At 46.0% G+C, this 23,047-nt stretch overlaps 1 protein-coding gene across 3 annotated transcripts in view; it reads right to left on the bottom strand.

The window, feature by feature from the left end:
* Window positions 1-10,712, bottom strand: part of LOC123758915 (uncharacterized) — a 47,073-nt gene extending 36,361 nt beyond the window's left edge. For 2 of the 3 annotated variants that reach the window (XM_045743685.2, XM_045743698.2), the window contains exons 1-2: window positions 9,667-10,711; window positions 4,978-5,047 (exon numbers count right to left, since the gene is read on the bottom strand). The gene's annotated coding sequence lies outside the window, so the exon portion shown is untranslated. Of the gene's footprint in view, window positions 1-4,977; window positions 5,048-9,666 lie in introns of all 3 variants that reach the window. The other variant, XM_045743692.2, reaches the window with a different exon arrangement.
* Window positions 10,713-23,047: the final 12,335 nt, after the last annotated feature.

The raw sequence follows: 23,047 nt of genomic DNA, 5'->3' as shown, positions 1-23,047 counted from the left end.
CTCTCTTTCCCTCCTCCTGCTCTCTCTCTCTTTCCCTCCTCCTGCTCTCTCTCTCTTTCCCTCCTCCTGCTCTCTCTCTCTTTCCCTCCTCCTGCTCTCTCTCTCTTTCCCCCCCCCCTCCTGCTCTCTCTCTTTCCCCCCCCTCCTGCTCTCTCTCTTTCCCCCCCCCTCCTGCTCTCTCTCTCTTTCCCCCCCCCCTCCTGCTCTCTCTCTCTTTCCCCCCTCCTGCTCTCTCTCTCTTTCCCCCCTCCTGCTCTCTCTCTCTTTCCCCCCTCCTGCTCTCTCTCTCTTTCCCCCCTCCTGCTCTCTCTCTCTTTCCCCCCTCCTGCTCTCTCTCTCTTTCCCCCTACTGCTCTCTCTCTCTTTCCCCCCTCCTGCTCTCTCTCTCTTTCCCCCTACTGCTCTCTCTCTCTTTCCCCCCCTGCTCTCTCTCTCTTCCCCCCCCCCTCCTGCTCTCTCTCTATCCCCCCCTCCTGCTCTCTCTCTCTCTCTTTCCCCTCCTCCTGCTCTCTCTCTCTCTTTCCCCCCCTCCTGCTCTCTCTCTCTCTTTCCCCCCCTCCTGCTCTCTCTCTCTTTCCCCCCCTCCTGCTCTCTCTCTCTTTCCCCCCCTCCTGCTCTCTCTCTCTTTCCCCCCTCCTGCTCTCCCCCTCTTTACCCCCCTGCTCTCTCTCTCTCTTCCCCCCCTGCTCTCTGTCTCTCCCCCCTCCCCTGCTCTCTCTCTCTCTCTCCCCCCCTGCTAGCTTTCTCTCTCTTTCCCCCACTGCTCTCTCTCTCTTTCCCCCCCTGCTCTCTCTCTCTCTCTCTCTCTCTCTTTCCCCCCCCTGCTCTCTCTCTCTCTCTCTTTCCTCCCCCTGCTCTCTCTCTCTCTTTCCTCCCCCTGCTCTCTCTCTCTCTTCCCCCCTGCTCTCTCTCTCTCTTCCCCCCTGCTCTCTCTCTCTCTCTCTTTCCCCCCCCCTGCTCTCTCTCTCTCTCTCTCTCTCTCTCTTCCCCCCCCCTGCTCTCTCTCTCTCTCTCTCTCTTTCCCCCCCCTGCTCTCTCTCTCTTTCCCCCCCCTGCTCTCTCTCTCTTTCCCCCCCCTGCTCTCTCTCTCTCTCTCTCTCTCTTTCCCCCCCCTGCTCTCTCTCTCTCTCTTTCCCCCCCCTGCTCTCTCTCTCTCTCTTTCCCCCCCCTGCTCTCTCTCTCTCTTTCCCCCCCTGCTCTCTCTCTCTCTCTCTCTCCCCCCCCTGCTCTCTCTCTCTCTCTTTCCCCCCCTGCTCTCTCTCTCTCTCTTTCCCCCCCTGCTCTCTCTCTCTCTCTTTCCCCCCCTGCTCTCTCTCTCTCTCTTTCCCCCCCCCTGCTCTCTCTCTCTCTCTCTCCCCCCCTGCTCTCTCTCTCTCCCCCCCTGCTCTCTCTCTCTCTCCCCCCCCTGCTCTCTCTTTCCCCCCCCTGCTCTCTCTTTCCTCCCCCCTGCTCTCTCTTCCCCCCCCTGCTCTCTCTCTCTCTCTCTCTTCCCCCCCCCTGCTCTCTCTCTCTTTCCCCCCCCTGCTCTCTCTTTCCTCCCCCCTGCTCTCTCTTCCCCCCCCTGCTCTCTCTCTCTCTCTTCCCCCCCCCACCCTGCTCTCTCTCTCTCTTTCCCCCCCCCACCCTGCTCTCTCTCTCTCTCTCTCTCTTTCCCCCCCCCACCCTGCTCTCTCTCTCTCTCCCCCCCTGCTCTCTCTCTCTCTCTCTTTCCCCCCCTGCTCTCTCTCTCTCTCTTTCCCCCCCTGCTCTCTCTCTCTCTCTCTTTCCCCCCCTGCTCTCTCTCTCTCTCTCTCTTTCCCCCCCTACTCTCTCTCTCTCTCTTTCCCCCCCTGCTCTCTCTCTCTCTCTCTTTCCCCCCTGCTCTCTCTCTCTCTCTCTTTCCCCCCCTGCTCTCTCTCTCTCCCCCTCTCTCTCTCTCTCTCTCTCCCCCCTCTCTCTCTCTCCCCCTCTCTCTCTCTCCCCCCCTGCTCTCTCTCTCTCTCTTTCCCCCCCCTGTTCTCTCTCTCTCTTTCCCCCTCTGCTCTCTCTCTTTTTCCCCCTCTGCTCTCTCTCCCCCTCTCTTTCCCTCCCTCTCTCTCTCTGCCTCCCTCTTTCTTCCCCCTCTCTCTCTCCCTCCCTCCCTCTCTCTCTCTGTCTCTCCCTTTTTCTCCCCCCCCTCTCTCTCACTTTCTTCCTCTCCGCATGAGAGCGAGCGAAAGCAAGAGAGTTCGAGATCGTGACAGCAAGAAAGATTTAGCCTCTGCACAGATGTAGCAAGCCCTGCCAGTCATGCTGTTAGTAAGAAGCATGCATATATATATATATATATATATATATATATATATATATATATATATATATATATATATATATATATATATATATATATATATTGGGCAACTGGTACACATTACAGATGTATCTGCAAATATAAAGAGAGAAATATGCAAATTTATTGAACACCCACCTTGATCTAAACCACAAATAAAATACATACCGATCCTAGTCACCGACACCAACCTAGTTTCTACACCCAATCTAACGCTAAGCAGAGTGCCTTACCTCAAAGTGATCTTCAACCACCTCTTCCTCAACCTCCATCTTGATTTCATCTTGATCTAGCAGCATGCCCATGGGGGAAGCTGCCCTGGAAGAGGAACTGGAGGATCTGAATGCCTGAGAGGTCAAATCATTGGGTGGGGTGAGAACTTCTCGGACATTTTCTACCATTTCACATTTCCCAGGGTTCTTTGACAACTGATCAGACATTACATTCAACTTAAATTTAGCCTTGGAATCAAATGGAATGACTACCATAGGCTGTGTTCCCTTTGTACTACTTACAAACACTTTACTCTGTGATACTCCTAATTGACTTTGAAGAGCTTGGCCTCCATTACTAGATCGAGTTGATCTTGCCGATGAAGAATCACCACCCTGTTTTGCAACTGGACTTACAGGAGACGCCGAGCCCCCAGTGTGTACATCTACAGATTCGTGAGACTCATAGCCATAGTCGTCGTCCACAAGGTCACGAAATGCCTGTCCCGTTAAGTTTACTTGAGACGGCACCGTGCACTCCGGCACCATTGCTTCTGTTTTAGTGTTGCAAGAATAAGCCGAATTACATTCCTTGGTCTGTGGAAGTGCAGCTTTTAGTTTATTAATGAGGTTCTGATTTACTGAATACCTATTATTGCCTGTTTCCCAAACGCCAAAAGAAGAAAATTCATATTGAAGTCGGAGAAGTCTGCGTGGTGGATTAGAGGTTGGCTCTAGAGTAACACTTGTTATGTGGAGACAATCCTGTATATGGTCCATATAGTCCTCCATATCATCACATAAAACATTGCACCGCCCACATACAAAATCTCCATCATCTTGCTTTTTTATTCTTAGAGTAGGCCTCCAAGATATGCTAACATTGGGATTATTTTTCAACTGGGCAATTTTTTCCCTAATCACCTCAGTTCTAGATATCTTTGTATCAACAGCTTTGGTCTCTTGGACCAGCTTCTTGGCCTCATAAATATTGCTAGTTTCTATAACTTGCACATTGCTTTCTTCACTGTTCTTATCACTTGTATTTTCAGGAACTTTGAGAGTGTAGGTGGTTGTGATGGATGGCAGCATGTATGAGTCTGTACCACACACCTGCTCTGCTTCCTCCCCCTGCTCAACGGCTACTGTTTCTTCTGAACCAGACACATCATTACCCGCCAGGGATAACACAGATGGTCCAGAAATTTCAGCTCTTTCGACAATTTCTGGAAAGATGGTGGACTCGGCATCATCCACAACAGCACTGACTGGGAGCGTAATGTGTGTAATTCTCTCCAATGGTGGTGGAGATCTGGTGGTTTGGATTACTGTTGAATTTTTAGCTTTCTTCTTAGTTTTGGGTTGTATTTTAACAAAACTATCCATAACCTTTGCAACTTCAGGTTTCAATACTGTTACACTCTTTTTTCTAACTCTCTTTACCTTCCTCGGTCCTTTACTACATCTGTGACTTGTGAACTGAAAGAGATTATAGAAAGTGCTGTTGCACTCAGAACAAATGTAAGAATGAACTTCCTTAATGTGACTCTTCACCTCCTCTTCTGTTCTGAAGGCTATACTACAAACTGGACACTTTGGCTCAGCATCAGTCTTGTCAGTCACAGGAAAATCTGGCTCGTCTGATTCCTGATCAACTTCACCTATTGAAATGGAGTTTGTTTGATCCTGTGCTCCAGAATTCTCAACTCCAGTCTTCCTTTTACGGGTATCGCGAGACCTGCGTGCCTTGTGTGTACTAAGATAGTGTGCTTGCATATCTTCAAGAGAAAAAAAGATTTGATCACAGAGCACACATTTGACTGTCTTTTCAGAAACAATTTCATATCCCTTGTCACACTGGACTGTGCTCTCTGTGCTCTCAGCAACAGAGAGAGCAAGAGGATCCTCAGACGGCTCACCAGCATTAATTATAATCTGGTGGGTGTCAGGAATGCTGCTACTCCTGAATGAGATTCTCTTGGTCATTATTGGGATTCTGGTTGTGGTTGAAATAATGCCAGTACTATCCTTTGTGACTAATATTGCTTTCTTAGGAGAGTTACTTTTTTTCACTGGGTTATTATTTGTTACTGGAAGGCTGGCTGTAACTGGTATGGTTTGTAAAACTGAAGCACCTGTAGCTTGTGAAATATCAAACACCAGCACTGGTACCCACTGCTGAGAGGCCTCCGATACAGCAGGCTGAATAGCGAGTGGGGGTTTGACCACAGCAGATGGAGGTTTGCCTTTTTTGGAATTGGTCTTAATGCGACTAGACCTCAAAATTCTAATCTTATCCATGACTGAAGTCTTCATTTGTGTCAGACTTTTAACAAACTAACAAAACTACAAATAATAATATAAACCGGGCAGAAACTGATAAGGATTCATGCAAAGCAAAAGGCAAACATTTTCAAACAAGCAGTTCTAGTCAAACACAAGAAACACGAGCCTTACTTTCTTTAATGTTTCGTGTGAACTTAGTGATCATTCGGGCCACTAGAAGAGAGCCTACATACTTCAATATCTGCAAAGAAGAAAACAATATTGTTATACAACTGTGTACAGGCTAATTCATAGTAAAACAAACGCTAGTAAACAAAATTTCCCTTAAACCTAGCTCTAACATGCATGATTTGTGTTTTTGTGTGTGCAATTTAAAAGTTAAAAATCTAAATGCACAATGTAACATTCACCTCTGTCTCCCCCCAGCCAATGAATTCATATACTGTACAGTAAAACCTCAACCTGTGAATGCCCCTACTAATGAATTTTTAAGTTACAACCCCAATTTCGTCGGAAAATTTGACTATTTACGACCTTTGCCTAGACTTGCGACTTTGTTGATACACTTATAGGTCGACCAAGCGCATGGTTCCTGGTTTGATGGATGACCTCGCTTCCGTTTACCAGACTGCCTGCTTAGTAATGATCGCACTTGAATTCTTTGTAAAGAATTTCATTGTTTTCCTTCGCCTCTGGAGGAAAGTACGAAGCTTCCCTACCCAACAACCGGAGGCAAGGGAAACTAAAAACAGTGACTTATAAACACAAACTGAAGGAAACACCAAAGAAATATGGAGAGAAATGTAAAAACACGGTCCAGAGACTAAGCAGGCTCAGGTGGTGCACAAGTAGGCCAAAGGAAAAAAAGGCACAATACAGATGGTGAAATGCAATCGAGGAGGAACCCTGAATGCCAGCCCCAATGGCTTCCCCAGTGCTGCACAAGATGGTGCGACAGTATGAGGCACGAGATGCCAACCAAGAAAGGAGAGCATCACATGCTCAGAAATCGAAAAACAATGATTAAGGGAAAAAGTGACAAAAAGGGTGCCACAAAACTCTCAATGTTGCTTAAAAGAGGAATGCAGGCGAGACATCAAAGAAGCCACCCACGTGTCTTTATTGCCATATTTATGGCATGTCAAAAGCCCAGACACAAAGAGGGCAGACATCCAAACCACGAAACTACATCACCAGACATTGTTGCACTCAGAGACGAAACTTTATGAAATTTTAAATGAGGTCATATATTCCCAAGGGGCTACTCAGTTTGGAGACGGGACAGAAAAATTAGGAAAGGCGGAGGCGTTGCTGTGCTGGTGAAAGAACACCTAAAGATAAACGAAATAATGACTGCCAATCCATGAGAAGTTGACATAATAGCACTAGAGATCTGCAATAAGGATAATAAACTAATGATCATATATGCATATAGTCCACCGCCATGCAACAAATAATCAAAGGAGGAGCTGGATAATAAATGAGAAGGTCTTATAACAATAATGAGAGACTATAGCGAGAGCTGATAAAGAAAGATCACGACTGTTGGTAGTCGGCAACTTCAACTTGAAATCCATGGACTGGGAAGCATATGAAGCTAGAACAGAGGATTTTTGGACATGAAGATTTGTAGACCTCACCCTGGAAACGTTCTTGTATCAACATGTTAAACAAGCTACAAGGATGAGGGAAGGGGATGTTCTCTCCATGCTAGATTTGATATTTACCAGGAAAGAGGAAGAGATTTTTGACATTCAGTACCTTCCTCCCTTGGGTAAAAGTGACCTTGTCTTTTAGGGAATAAAGTATGCATTGCATTATATAAGAAAATAAAGAAAATAAATAAAAGTATAAATAAAATATAAATATAAATAAAGAAATAAAAGGAAGAAAATATGGAGGATGAAGCAGTTGAAAAATCTGTCTTCAGAAGAGGACATTATGGGGACCTTAAAAATAAATTAACGAGTAGAATTGGACAAACTTGTTGCTGGGCTAGGAAGTATATGAGGTTTATGCCAAGTTTTGTGAAATATCTACAGTATTTAAAGGCACAACAAAATTTATACCAAAGCAGAGATGCAGAACCAGAAAACAGGATTGGCTCAACAGAAATTGCGAAATGGTCAGAGACCAAAGGACACAAAAATGGAATCAATATAGGAAGAGGCCAAACCCCCACACATAACAGTGATACGAAGATGCAAAGATGCCTAACTAAAAAAAAAAAATAGCACAACTCTCAGAGGGCCTAAAGATGTTTTGTGCAGTGCAGTGGTTAAATTAATTTCTTCTCTTGTTTTCACAGATGATTATTGCTTGAACTGGAAAATTACGCAAGGACAGACACCTAGAAAGGTGCATTATTGGTAATAAATAAGTGTCCACGGTACAGTCGGGTTCAGTCTCGGTAATTCACAATCGAGAATTCAGAGTTCATATCCTGGGTGGGACAGAAATGGTTGGGCGCATTTCCTATCACCTAATGTCCCTGTTTACCTAATAGTAAGTATCAAAGAATTAGTCGGTTTGTTGTGGGGGTTGTATCCTGGGGAGGTCAGCAATTTGACCTTGACAGGGGGAGGGAGGGATGGGGAGACCATGATATAAGTAACATGTACACAACCCAATCCCCCAACACTATTATACAAACGAATTGAAAATGCTACCAATGACTGCACATTGTAGACAATCTTGGCTATTAATACCACACCTAAACATTTAATGGTACCCCCCCACTCCCCAAAAATGCGAGACAAAAGCCCATGTGCAAAAATTTTGTGTTGACATCTTTATGCATATTGCATAAACAGCATCCATTCCAGTATCATTGTATTAAAGTAAGTGTACAGAGACAAGCACATTCAAAGAGTTATATTAACAAAGTAGTTATTAGTACAGTAGTTAACAAACGGAATGCATTAGGCAGTGATGTTGTGAAGGCCAACTCCATACACAGTTTCAAATGTAGACATGACAGCCCAAATGGCTCTGGAATCTGTACATCAGTTGACAGACAGTCGAGAGGCAGATCCAAACAGCCAAAGCTCAACCCCCGCAAGCTCAACTAGACGAGTACAACTAGACAAGTATAAGAGTATGAAATGAAATTGTGTGTAGGATGCTTGATGGGTAAATAAAAAAAATATGCAACTAATCTTCCTACATATAGTTCACCCATAGCACATGAGGGTCCAGTTCCTCAAGTCATGATGTAATTCCCTAATGTCGTTACAGGATTAGAGCTACACTTGTGGTTGTCCTGCCTTCCCAGTACTCTGTCATATAATGCTTTGAAACTACCAACAGTTTTGGCCTCCACCACCTTCTCACATAACTTGTTCCAACCATTTACCACTCAGTTCATAAAACAAAACTTTGATGTTTTTTCAGCAGCTTTGTTTCCTTAGTTTGAACCTATGTCTGAAACGTGATTTCAGAACGTGGAAACATGGAACCTATGTCTGGTTTGCTCGAAACGCTGTGTATTAGTGGCTTTAGGTATTTTATGTACTAGCTCTACATATAAATCCAACATTATGTTTGTAAATCAACTATATATGTACTTTTCCTGAATAAAGAATTTAATTTAATTTAATGTCCTCTATGTTCTTGAGAAGTTATAATATAAGTTATAGAAGTTATAAAAGAAGTCCTGTGAGAAGTTATAATTGAAAAATGGTTACAAAATAAGTCTCTTAAAATGTGAATTCATGCAGAAGACCAGTATTTAAACCGGTGTGCAATATGATTGTCAGACACTGTTACTGATTATTTTGTACACAAGACTGTATGCCAACAGATTTTTATTTTGAATTGAAACCTAACATAACTCTACACTAAAAAGCACCCAAAATCATCTCAAGATAACCATATCTAGCACAACTTAATCCAGCTACTTAATCATTTTTAGTTATAACAATTAGAAAACAAGGTATACATGTGAAATGTCCCCGATTTGACCATCCCAAAGAAATAAAAAAAAAAAAAACCTCGGGCTAAATGAGTTAAAAAAAAAACTCAAGCCAAAAGAATTACAAAAAAAAAAAAAGGCCAAGAGAATTAAAAGAAAAAACAGGCCAAAAGAATTACAAAAAAACACAGGCCAAAAGAATTACAAAAAAACACAGGCCAAAAGAATTACAAAAAAACACAGGCCAAAAGAATTAAAAAAAAACACAGGCCAAAAGAATTACAAAAAAAACACAGGCCAAAAGAATTAAAAAAAAAACACAGGCCAAAAGAATTACAAAAAAAACACAGGCCAAAAGAATTACAAAAAGACACAGGCCAAAAGAATTACAAAAAGACACAGGCCAAAAGAATTACAAAAAGACACAGGCCAAAAGAATTACAAAAAAACACAGGCCAAAAGAATTAAACAAAACACAGGCCATAGGAATTGAAAAAGCTAATGGCCACTGGAATTCAAAAACACAGGAGGCCAAAGAAATTTAGAAATCCACATTCTGCAATTTAAAAGCCCTCATCCTGACAATTTAATATCACTTGCCCCACAATTTAATAACCTTCAGACATAAAGTTTATAAGACTCTCAAGCCAACACTCTAAGGGGGCCCTTGGGCAGGAAGAATCAACAACAAAAAAGGAAAAAGCAATAGAATTTAAGTACAAAATTCGGGTAGACAGAATTTAAAACCCACATCGTGTGATCAGCTGAGAGGACTACCACAGAGCAGGGCCCTCCTGCCCCTGGGGCTTCACGGGGGGGTTGAGGGGGATGGCACACGAGGGCCAAGCACCCCCTGGAGGACCAAGCAGCCCCCTGGAGGACCAAGCAGCCCCTGGAGGACCAAAAAATGGGAGTTTAGGGGGGCTGGAGGAGGACATTAGGCTCACCTTGAAGGTTGTTTACACGACGACGGCGTCCACAACAGACCAGCCCACAAAATGGCTGCGTTACATTCCCGCCCAGACGACTTCTCCAGCCGTCTTCCTCGCCTTCTCTCTCTCTCTCTTTCCCTCTCTCCTTTGCCTTCACTAGTATCAAACGCATCGACCCAGTACGTCGACGTTATCCCGAGAGCAATAGCGCGGACTGGCTGCGGTGTGGGGGTGTGGAGCGGTGATGTCTCGGGCGGGAAGACATGAGGCGGGAGATCGCGGGCGGCCGGCGGAGGGAGCGATCATTGTTGCGTCCGCCGCCTGCACACCTGCTGGCTCTCTTCCTCACACATTACTCACTCTCTTTTCAAAGATTTCTTTAACCGTCTACTCAAATTCAATCACTATATTCCGCTATATGGTATCATTAAGACACCGGTGTATTTATCCTTTTCAGTGCACAGGTCGGGACTGATCACTGCCCTGGCATGCCAGCCACTGTCAACCTGGGTATGGTGACCCGATGGTCATTACACCAGGTCAGGGGCTCCACCGGGGCACGGGGAACGTGTCAGGGGCTCCACCAGGGCACCACGTGGCTCTACGCACCAGCCAGGCTCTTATACACGGCTGTCAGGCTCCAGCATTTCGCGCAGGCCCTGTCCACCCACACCAGGCAGCACTACAGCCCCCCCGTCAGTAATGTCCCCTTCTGCAGCGGTGGTTGCTGGCTCCCAGTATTAATCTTGCATGCTGGAAGGAGCGACGTAGGCGCTGGAGGAGGTTGGTGGAGGGCCGCGAGGGGTGTGGGCCGCTGCTACCTGCCGCTGCGGGAGTTTCGGCTGCTGATTGCCTCAGGTGAATGGCGTACCTGTCCACTTTTCAAATAATCCTTCCTATTTTCCTTTCTTGGATCACTTGGATGCCGGCGGCTGCTTGAATAGTATCAGACCGAGTGTCGGGGATTAAGATGGAGTTGAGGCGTGTAGTGAAGGAGGTGACAAGGAGCGAGATAAACTTGTAAGTTGTAACCTGAATGGGCAACCCGAGCGGGGGAACAAGTGAACCTGTCTCCAGAAGCCTCCCCTCCCCCCCCCCTCTCCGTCCGTCCCTCCCGGAGCTCTGTCCTCTTTTGCCCGTTTAACGCATCTACCCAAACTCCTGTGCCAGTTTCAACTATAGTAACCTTATATTGAGCAACTTTAACGCTCATTTTGAATATTTGATGGTCAAATAAGGAGCAAAGGAGCCTAGAGAGAGAGGTGAACCTGTCTGCTATCTCCCCCTTGGTTACCGTCTGCTCGGAGCGTTCCATATCGTCTCGCTCACCATATTTTTCCACACAATGTTCATTTAGCGTGTAATACCTTGCTGGGGGCGCATGACATTAGCGTCACACTACCAGCTGAGCCTTGACTCCTTATACTGAAGGTATCGTGTCCATCTCGGTAAAGAAAGAGAGTTGAGAAGAAAAATAATAGGGTGATGTGTGTGTGTGTGTGTGCGTGCGTGCTTGCGTGCGCGCCGTGCCCTGGGGCGCTGCGGGACGCCCTCACTCTTACCTCCCATTGTTCCTCCTCTCCCACCCTTCTCTTACTCCTCCTCCTCCTTCTCTCCCAACCTTCTCTTCCTCCTCCTCTCCCAACCTTCTCTTCCTCCTCCTCCTCCTCTTCCAACCTTCTCTTCCTCCTCTCCCAACCTTCTCTTCCTCCTCCTCCTCTTCCACCCTTCTCTTCCTCCTCCTCCTCCTCTCCCACCCTTCTCTTCCTCCTCCTCTCCCAACCTTCTCTTCCTCCTCCTCCTCCTCCTCTCCCACCCTTCTCTTCCTCCTCCTCTCCCAACCTTCTCTTCCTCCTCCTCCTCCTCTCCCACCCTTCTCTTCCTCCTCCTCCTCCTCCTCCTCTCCTACCCTTCTCTTCCTCCTTCTCCTTTCCCACCCTTCTCGGAGTGAGTGAATTCAGAGATAAAGAACGAGGAAGCGAGAGCAAGAGAACTAGGGATTTAAAGAGAGGGAGCGAGAGCAGGAGAGTGAAAGAGCAAGGTTCCAAGAGAACGTGGAAGCAAGAGAGAGAAAGAGAGAGGAGGGGAAGATAGAATGAGAGCGAGAGAAAGAGGGAGAGTGTAAGAAAGAGAGAGGGATAGGGGAGCAAGAGGAGGAGAGAGCGAGGGAAGGAGAGAAAGAGAGGAAGTGAGAGATGGGGAGAGCAAACGATAAAGAGGAGTGAGCGAGAGGGATGGAGCAAAGGAGAGGGATGGAGCAAAGGAGAGGGATGGAGCAAGCGAGAGAGAAACTTAGCCAGCAAGCAAGACGAGGAGGTGACATTGAGGCTCTTATCATATTTACATTTCAATTTCTGCATCAAGCAAGCTTCCACCACTTCATTGTCTGGCTCTGTCCATTTATTGACATCTATAACACTGCAGTAGTTCTGACACTTAACTAATTTGTTTTAAGTTGTTAGCTATGCCCCATACTTCTCCTGCCCCAGGCTTGGTTCTTTGTAAATTTGGTAATTTCAGCTTAAAAAATCTTGTATGTCTCTAACATGTCCCCCGGGCCCACTGTTGATCCCTCTCCGGAGTGAAGAGTTGGTTCCGTCATACTTTCCTCATATCTTATAGCCCCTTCAGCTCAGGGACGAGCCTTGCCCCTCCCGTATGTTGTGAATCCAATTTCATGTTTATATATTTTTTCACTGTTTAAAAATGTGGTGATCATTGAACAAATCCACAAGGGCCGTGATGAGGGTTCGAACCTGTGTGTATGGCGATCATTATTCACGCCCAGCGCCTGTTCAATCCAAGTCTTGTGCGGCATTCCAGATTGGAATGTTAGCCAGTCTGTAGTGGATGTAACAGTTATCCCAGATGCACATCTCTGTTTACAGTTATCCCAGATGCATATCTCTGTTTACAGTTATCCCAGATGCACATCTCTGTTTACAGTTATCCCAGATGCACATCTCTGTTTACAGTTATCCCAGATGCACATCTCTGTTTACAGTTATCCCAGATGCACATCTCTGTTTACAGTTATCCCAGATGCACATCTCTGTTTACAGTTATTCCAGATGCACATATCTGTTTACAGTTATCCCAGATGCACATCTCTGTTTACAGTTATCCCAGATGCACATATCTGTTTACAGTTACCCCAGATGCACATCTCTGTTTACAGTTATCCCAGATGCACATATCTGTTTACAGTTACCCCAGATGCACATCTCTGTTTACAGTTACCCCAGATGCACATCTCTGTTTACAGTTACCCCAGATGCACATCTCTGTTTACAGTTATCCCAGATGCACATCTCTGTTTACAGTTATCCCAGATGCACATCTCCGTTTACAGTTATCTCAGATGCACATCTCCGTTTACAGTTATCTCAGATGCACATCTCCGTTTACAGTTATCTCAGATGCACATCTCCGTTTACAGTTATCCCAGATGCACATCTCCGTTTACAGTTATCTCAGATGCACATCTCTGTTTACAGTTATCTCAGATGCACATCTCTGTTTACAGTTATCTCAGATGCACATCTCTGTTTACAGTTATCTCAGATGCACATCTCTGTTTACAGTTATCTCAGATGCACATCTCTGTTTACAGTTATCCCAGATACACATCTCCGTTTACAGTTATCTCAGATGCACATCTCTGTTTACAGTTATCCCAGATACACATCTCCGCTTACATCTTTGCTTCCCTCTTTCCACTTCTTTCGTTGTTTGCTGTCGCGCCAGACCGGGTCCAGTCCTTGTTTACAGCGTCCCGGGAGCACAGTCGGGGTCCTCCTCGACTCGCAATCGGGAATTCCGGGTTTGAATCCCGGGCGGGACATAAATGATTTGCCACGTTTTCTGTCAATTGGGGCCTCTGTTAACCCTTAGGAGTAAATAGGTACAGGTTCAAACAGTGCTGGACAATTTCGGGAACCTGTGTCACCATATGGGATTGGTGGTTAATGAAAACAAAACTAAGTTTGAATGTAGAAGTCGGAGCCCCATTGTTTTGAAAATAAACGGTAAAAATATAGAGAGAGTTAATATATATAAATATTTAGGCATATATGTTGGATATACCCATGAGAGTTTGGAAGCTGAGATGAACAGACTGTTGGGTCAATGTCGGAAGAGATTACAACCTCTGAAGGCCTTGGCATGCTGTGGAAAGGGAGTGGGAGTCCCTGTGCTACGAATGATATACTTGAGTACTGTAAGATCTCTTATTGATTATGCTGCACCTGTCATTTCTTGTTTTGGTAAAGGTAGGATGGGCAAGTTGGAGAAGGTACAAAATGAAGCCATGAGGATTATCTTAGGATGCCCAAGAAATGCTATGATTGAGATAATGAGGATGGAGTTGAATCTGCAGAGTATTGGGGATAGAATTTCAGAGATAAATGTAGCCTCTGCCATTAGATTAATGAGAGGTGGGGGAGCTAATGAATTAATCCTCTCGGTTCAAAAGGTGGGAAGTAGTGAACAGTGTATGATGAAGAAGAGAGTATATATGAATAAATTATGTTATAATGTTATAAAGTATGATGTTATTACAGAGTGTATTGCTGTGCCCAAGAGAAAATTTACACCACCATGGGAGGATTGTAATGTAGATGTAGTAATTACTACCTTGCATACGAAAAAAAGTATGTATGAAATAGGAGAGCTGAGGGCAACTTATGATTGTATAATTAGAAAACTGCCTACAGAAAACACTCTACATGTATATTGTGATGGGTCAGTAGCTAGGGATGGGAAGGCAGGATGTGGAGTCTTGATCAGGGAGTACACTGACATCGGCACTGTAGATACTGTTATTGGACGCCGCTTAACTGACAATGTCTCTTCAACGCAGGCTGAACTCCAAGGAGTATTAGCAGGATTACAGGAAGTAGTCAAATGTGGTAAAAATGCTTGCTTCTTTATTGACAGCAGAGGAGCGTTAGAGTCTTTAAATAGCAGACGCCCAGTATATCAGAATATTGTGATAGAGTGTAGAGAGAATGTTAAGAAATATAAAAAACTGGGTATAAAGTAAGATTCATGTGGATCCCTTCACATGTGGGAATACTGTTGAATGAGGTAGTTGATATAGCGAAGAGAGCCACTGAAAAAACTCTTGTTGATGTTGTATGTCAGTTAACCTTGAAACAAATAAAAACAAGACTCAAGGTGATTCAGGAGGGTGAAGAAATGATAAAGAGAATGACAATGGTGGACAGTAGTAACACACTTAAGAATTATTCAATAATAAATATAAATTCGTCCTTCACTTATGGTAAAGGAAAGTCTACTTGGAAGGATTCCATTTACATGAGATTACGATTAGGATATAAATATATCTGGCAATACGGTGTTGATGTCAGTGAAAAAGATAAGGAGTGTAAATATGTAGTATGCCGCACGCCCACACCTTAGAACATTATGTATTAGAGTGTCACCTTATTGATAACTATAGAAATAAGGAAATAAATAGTGTACCACATCAAATTGTTTGGATGTGTGATAATGGTATAATAGACAGTATACTGAGGAGCTACAAGAATTTTGCCCCAAGAATGTAACAATTATATGCTGTACTTACTGTATTAACCTGTAATGTTAAATGGGATTCTTGTAATGTTATTTGTCTATTTGTACTCAATGAATTTGTGAGCCCCTTGAGGGACTTGAAGTAGAGGGGGGTAGAAATAGCCTAAGCTACTCTATCCCTTTGAGATGTATTTATTGCTTATCTCAATAAACATACTTGAACTTGAACTTGAAAGGTACAAAGAGGTTGGCTTGTTATGGGGGGCGGGGGGGGGGGGTTAATGACGTCAGCCCCATCACCCTGAGACGACACTTGTGGACATCAGCCCCATCACTCACGGACATCAAATAGTATTTAAAACATCTTTAGAAATAAGTTACCGAGATGAACATCAACGACAGTGAAATAGTGTCACCATTTCGTCACACCGTGACGCACTATATAAAGGTTCTCTGCCCAGTCACTATATCTAGCGCCCCAGCTATTCTCTGCTGCCTCATTGACAAAGAGGTCAGAGGCAACCTGCTCTCCTGGACCAAAAAATGTCTCATAAACAGAGAAGCAAGAGTAAAACTTCATGGCACAGTCTCTGAGTACAAAAGACATGAAAATGGTACACCGCAAGGAGGTATTCTTAGCCCTCTTCTCTTCAACTGTTTAATGGAAAGAATAATGAGGTTGAAACTCCCACATCACTGCAGGCTGCTAAACTACGCGGACGACTTTGTCATCATCATAAAAGGAAGGGATGCGGCGCGCCTTGCACCCAAATGCTTAGACTGCATCAGTAAAGAGGCAAAACAGATTGGGATCAAACTCAACCCCTCAAAGTCAAAGGCCATGCCCATAAAAATAGCGAAGCCCAACATCCAACTCACAGTACAGGGTCAACCAATAGAATGGGTCGACACCTATCAGTATCTAGGAATCATCCTGGACACACACATGAATTTTAATGCTGAGGTCACATACTTGAGAGAGCGAACTGCGGCCCGGACGGCAATCCTCAGGTCGCTAACCTCCCTTTCTGGAGGAGCCAATCTGCAAGTCCTTCGCACATACTATGTACAGGCAGTCAGATCAGTGATCGATTATGCCGCACCTGCACTCACAAATCTATCACACCAACAGTGGAAAAAGCTTGAAGTTGCCCAAAACAATGCTATGAGAGCTGCACTGGGAGCCCCCATGTGGACCAGGCTTGAAACTCTTAGACTGGAGACGGGTTCGCCCTCTCTACAAGAAAGAATATCACAAAGGACTGCTACAATTATCAGTAAGATAATTATTTCTTCTGATCCAATCCCAGTACGGCAGGCTTTGGTGATTGGACTAGGCCAAAACAATGGAAACTCTTGGGTTGCAAGAGCAGGAAAAGTCCTAAACAGACTACATTTAAAAAACATGATTCTTGATAGAGAGGGTGATCATCCACACCCAAATTACACTCCTTCCGCGCCGTGGGAAGAGCCTACTTTCAAAATAGTAATAGAAAGTCTCCCAATGAAAAAGGCTGCCTATGATCCGACAATCCTAAGGCGCATAATAGAAGAGCAAATGTATAGCATAGCAGTAGCAGGAGCCACCCACATCTTCACAGACGGATCGGTGGACACAGAAAATGAGAGTGCTGGCGCTGCTCTTTGCACGACCAGCGTTCAGGCATATTGGAGACTGGGAGGACTAGTATCATCAACCCAAACTGAGCTGTTCGCCATACAACAGGCATTCGCATATGTGATTGCACAAAACACTCAAAAGCTGCACTTCAAATACTAGGACAAAAACAGTGGAAATATAATGTGGAAATAATTACCACCATTTTGTATCAAGGAGCAGTCGCTAAAGGCAAAGGCCTCAACATAACTTTAAACTGGATCCCATCCCATGTTGGAATCCCATTAAATGAAAAAGCTGATGAAATTGCTAAATTGGCAACTCGTCATCCAGTGATACATAAAACAATTCAACCCAGCCTAGAGAACATAAAAAACATCATCACCAAAAAACTCTCACATCTCAACAAAGCCGACCTACACCAGAGAATAGCTGAAGGTTCGCCATCTGCAACATGGTATCTTCAGGCAACCAAATTAGAAAGGTTAAATATCCCAAAAGGAATCCACAGGGAAATAGCAGTTAGGCTATATAGACTACGTCTAGGTTACAGATGCAACTGGGAGATTGGTGAACCCCGACAGAGAGAGTGCATCTTCTGCCAAACTGTCACAGAAAAGCCATTACTTCACTATCTTCTGGAATGTGAAGCAACCAATGACCTTAGAAGAGCTTTAAGAGTTCCTGAATCATGCAGTGGCCATCCTGAAGCCATCAACACAGCCACTCTCCTGGTCAACAAAGGTGTCCAGCAGCTGGACACCCTCATAAAGACTGTGAAGCAGTATCCTCCCCCACGATAACAGCTTGATGGTTAAATGCAACCTCAGAACACTGGGAAAAAAAAATTGTACCACTTACGGGCTATTCATGCCCGTGCCACCTCTTGGGTGGCTTAATCTTTATCAATCAATCTTCCTTCACACAGGGTGCAGTCGCGCCTCCACAGATCTCCAGTATCAGCTCTTGATACTGGTAATGGCTCAAAAGGGCCACCACTTACGAGCTATTCATGCCCGTGCCACCTTTTGGGTGGCTTCATCTTCATAACACATTCACAAGGGAGACATCTCCCGCCATGCAGGGTGCATTCGCACCTCCACAGATCTCCAGTATCAGCTCTTGATACTGGTAATGGCTCAAAAGGGCCACCACTTACGGGCTATTCATGCCCGTGCCACCTTTTGGGTGGCTTAATCTTCATCAATCAATCAGTCACTATATGCTATATGTATTCTGCTTTCGAGGGGACGGAAAGCCTGTCTGTGTATGTATACTTTAGGCTTGAATCGAGGTCCTCCTCGAGGTCAAAGTACTGACACTCGAGCATGCAACCCCCACAACAGTTGTCTAACTCCCGGGTACCTATCATTGGTGCTTGGTGAACAGCGGCATTAGGTAAAGGGAAACGTATTTTACTACATACATACATATATTATATAATATGTAGTAAAAATTAATCAAACGGTGTATGTTGTATTATGTAGCTGGTACACTCAGTTTTGCATGGTGAAAAGTGAAAGCAGTGTTGAATATACGAGTTAAAATGCAGGTGTGAATCCGCAGCGCGTGACGTCACAGGCGGGAAATTCAAAACTTGGTTTACCAATCATGTGTCTCATCCTCATTATCTTGCAGCACGCAGACGCCAGGTAGGTTCAGAAAATCCAATTTGCATTCCACCACAAGATTCATGCGGTAGAGAAGCAAGTGTCCGATAAGGATAGACAGCATTTATCTACTTCACTATCCGATGGTGTGTTGTTCCTGATGCAAATTCGTCAATTACACTTATCTTTTTTCTGTGAAATGATCATTAACATATTTAATCTCATGGTATAATGAGTGATAATTATTAAATTGCATGCATGAGAAATGATTACCACATACAAAATTCTCAGAATTGAAAAGGTAGATACAAATATTGTTTAACAACGATGGTACTCGCACTGGGGGACACAGGTGGAAAGGGCTCCCAGATGAGCCACAGACATTAGAAATAATTTCTTGTTTCAGGGTATTTAACAGGTAAAATGCATTAAGCAGTGATGTGGTGGAGGCTGACTCCATACACAGTTTCAAATGTAGATATGATAGAGCCCAGTAGGCTCAGGAATCTGTACACCTGTTGATTGACAGTTGAGAGGCGGGACCAGTAAGTATCAAAAGAAGGCACCAAGCCGGGAAGGCTATATAGCACCAAGAGGAGGGACCAAAGAGCCAAAACTCAACCCCGCAAGCACAACTAAGTGAGTACATGCACAATGATTATGACATTATATTTGTATATCGTAAAGATTCTCCCTATAAGTAAGTGCCTGTGTTCACTTAGCATTAATTGGCACCCATTTACTGCTAGGTGGCAGAGGCATCAGGGGGGGGGGGAAGCCTCCCCACTAGGCCTATATTATTAATACTTTCCTTCCCCAAGATTTACGGGCTACTCATGCCCGTGCCACTTATTGGGTGGCTTAATCTTCAACTGTCAATCCCCAGCATACAGCCCCGCTCCATTGCCAGGTAAGTCCACTATGGGCTCACCATAGCCCGTGCTACTCAACTTTTGTTCCGAGTAGTTGAATCTAAAACAACAATAATTCCCAGGATGCAATCCACAACAGTTACCCAGATGAGACAGAGAGAGACAGAGAGAGAGAGAGAGAGAGACAGACAGACAGACAGACAGACAGAGAGACAGACAGACAGACAGACAGACAGACAGACAGACAGACAGACAGACAGACAGACAGACAGACAGAGAGAGAGAGAGAGAGAGAGAGAGAGAGAGAGAGAGAGAGAGAGAGAGAGAGAGAGAGAGAGAGAGAGAGAGAGAGAGAGCCGCCGGTAAGCGCTCACTGAACAAGGAAATACAAAGGGATGAATACGTCACTCTTGCTGTTAGCTAACGAGAAGGCAGCAAGAAAACTGAGGTCGCAGCTTGCACTATCACAAGATTAAGGGCCTCCCGAGGGTCAGAGGTCACCGTAGGCAGCTATACAACTTTCCTGTATATATGTGCATAAACTGAAAAGCCTCGTCCAGCACTTTATTCCAGAATATAAGAACAAAGGAGAATTCTTAAGTATTGTTTCCAGTATAGCCTTTGTCTCAGCGTGTTGCTGGAGACCTCTGGGAGCGTGTTGTTGGAGACCCCTGCCAGTGTGTTGCTGGAGACCCCTGCCAGTGTGTTGCTGGAGACCCCTGCCAGTGTGTTGCTGGAGACCTCTGCCAGTGTGTTGCTGGAGACCTCTGCCAGTGTGTTGCTGGAGACCCCTGCCAGTGTGTTGCTGGAGACCCCTGCCAGTGTGTTGCTGGAGACCTCTGCCAGTATGTTGCTGGAGACCCCTGCCAGTGTGTTGCTGGAGACCTCTGCCAGTGTGTTGCTGGAGACCCCTGCCAGTGTGTTGCTGGAGACCTCTGCCAGTGTGTTGCTGGGACCCCTGCCAGTGTGTTGTTGGAGACCCCTGCCAGTGTGTTGCTGGAGACCTCTGCCAGTGTGTTGCTGGGACCCCTGCCAGTGTGTTGCTGGAGACCTCTGCCAGCGTGTTGCTGGAGACCTCTGCCAGTGTGTTGTTGGGACCCCTGCCAGTGTGTTGCTGGAGACCTCTGCCAGCGTGTTGCTGGAGACCTCTGCCAGTGTGTTGCTGGAGACCCCTGCCAGCGTGTTGCTGGAGACCTCTGCCAGTGTGTTGCTGGAGACCCTTGCCAGTGTGTTGCTGGAGACCCCTGCCAGTGTGTTGCTGGAGACCTCTGCCAGTGTGTTGCTGGAGACCCCTGCCAGTGTGTTGCTGGAGACCTCTGCCAGTGTGTTGCTGGAGACCTCTGCCAGTGTGTTGCTGGGACCCCTGCCAGTGTGTTGCTGGAGACCTCTGCCAGTGTGTTGCTGGAGACCCCTGCCAGTGTGTTGCTGGAGACCTCTGCCAGTGTGTTGCTGGAGACCCCTGCCAGTGTGTTGCTGGAGACCCCTGCCAGTGTGTTGCTGGAGACCTCTGCCAGTGTGTTGCTGGAGACCTCTGCCAGTGTGTTGCTGGAGACCTCTGCCAGCGTGTTGTTGGAGACCTCTGCCAGTGTGTTGCTGGAGACCCCTGCTAGCGTGTTGTTGGAGACCTCTGCCAGTGTGTTGCTGGAGACCCCTGCCAGCGTGTTGTTGGAGACCTCTGCCAGTGTGTTGCTGGAGACCCCTGCCAGTGTGTTGCTGGAGACCTCTGCCAGCGTGTTGCTGGAGACCCCTGCCAGTGTGTTGCTGGAGACCTCTGCCAGCGTGGTGCTGGAGACCCCTGCCAGTGTGTTGCTGGAGACCTCTGCCAGTGTGTTGCTGGAGACCTCTGCCAGTGTGTTGCTGGAGACTTCTGCCAGCGTGGTGCTGGAGACCTCTGCCAGCGTGTTGTTGGAGACCTCTGCCAGTGTGTTGCTGGAGACCCCTGCCAGTGTGGTGCTGGGACCCCTGCCAGTGTGTTGTTGGAGACCTCTGCCAATGTATTGCTGGAGACCTCTGCCAGTGTGTTGTTGGAGACCTCTGCCAATGTGTTGCTGGAGACCTCTGGGAGTGTGTTGCTGGAGACCTCTGGGAGTGTGTTGCTGGAGACCTCTGCCAGTGTGTTGCTGGAGACCTCTGCCAGTGTGTTGCTGGAGACCCCTGCCAGAGTGGTGCTGGGACCCCTGCCAGTGTGTTGTTGGAGACCTCTGCCAATGTGTTGTTGGAGACCCCTGCCAGCGTGTTGTTGGAGACCCCTGCCAGCGTGTTGCTGGAGACCCCTGCCAGTGTGTTGTTGGAGACCTCTGCCAATGTGTTGTTGGAGACCCCTGCCAGCGTGTTGTTGGAGACCCCTGCCAGCGTGTTGCTGGAGACCCCTGCCAGCGTGTTGCTGGAGACCCCTGCCAGCGTGTTGCTGGAGACCCCTGCCAGTGTGTTGTTGGAGACCTCTGCCAATGTGTTGTTGGAGACCCCTGCCAGCGTGTTGTTGGAGACCCCTGCCAGCGTGTTGCTGGAGACCCCTGCCAGCGTGTTGCTGGAGACCCCTGCCAGCGTGTTGATGGAGACCCCTGCCAACGTGTTGATGGAGACCTCTGTCAATGTGTTGCTGGAGACCTCTGCCAGTGTGTTGTTGGAGACCCCTGCCAGTGTGTTGCTGGAGCCCTCAACCAGCGTGTTGCTGGAAAGTAGAAGCGGTGTATATAATATAGTTAAGAAGTACACTTGGTGAAGGTTCTTTAGTGTTGTTTACCTCGTTTTCCTTTAGATTGACTATTATTGCCAGTTCTTAATAACTTAGCCATGACTCGGGGTGGGATCGAGTAAGAAGAGGCACTATAAGACCCCCATATACAGTTTGATAAGTAAAGAACCCGGTTACTAGGCTAAGTGAGGCCGTAACACCATGATATTCATCAGAAAAAAGTCTACGATTGTTTTTCTAAACAATCATAACAATAGACATGGTATAACACCTTCACAATAAAACGAAAACAACTTAAACTTGCCTTTGCATTGTAAAATTGTATTATATATACATAATATGCATTATTGTATTCTACATTAATTAATTTCATATTTCAGTAATAGAATCATTAGGTGTAAAACTTGCAGTTACTGAGGTGAGATGGACTTGGTGAGGTGAGGAAGATGAGAGCCCGCGGGATGGCCTCAGAGGACGACTCGGCGGCGCCATGTTGACGTTGTGGTTCACAAGATGCCAGCGGCCACCAATACACAGGAGAGTGAGCGGACAGTTTAAAACACTGGGAGGTTGCTCGAAGTTGCTTAATGTTCTCTCAACTCTCGTCAACAAAATGCTAATATACTTGTCTTCTATTTAATGACCAACGTTATTCTATCAGTAAAAAACTTTTATTTTCTTCTTCCTTTAAGCCCGCTCATACAGGTTGAAGTTCAGCCCGAGTTGAAGAGACATTGTACGTTAAGCGGTAGTGTCTACGGTGCCAATGTCAGTGCGTAGCCTAATGATGCCCAATAGCAGTGTCTACGGTGCCAATGTCAGTGCACATCCTAATGATGCCCAATAGCAGTGTCTACGGTGCCAATGTCAGTGCACATCCTAATGAGGCCCAATAGCAGTATCTACGGTGCCAATGTCAGTGCACATCCTAATGAGGCCCAATAGCAGTGTCTACGGTGCCAATGTCAGTGCACATCCTAATGATGCCCAATAGCAGTATCTACGGTGCCGATGTCAGTGCACATCCTAATGATGCCCAATAACAGTGTCTACGGTGCCAATG

This window comes from Procambarus clarkii, chromosome 22 (genome assembly GCF_040958095.1).
Source record: "Procambarus clarkii isolate CNS0578487 chromosome 22, FALCON_Pclarkii_2.0, whole genome shotgun sequence".
Lineage (NCBI taxonomy): Eukaryota > Metazoa > Arthropoda > Malacostraca > Decapoda > Cambaridae > Procambarus > Procambarus clarkii.
The sequence above is the reverse complement of the archived record's forward strand: the minus strand, read 5'-3'. Positions and strand labels throughout refer to the sequence as shown.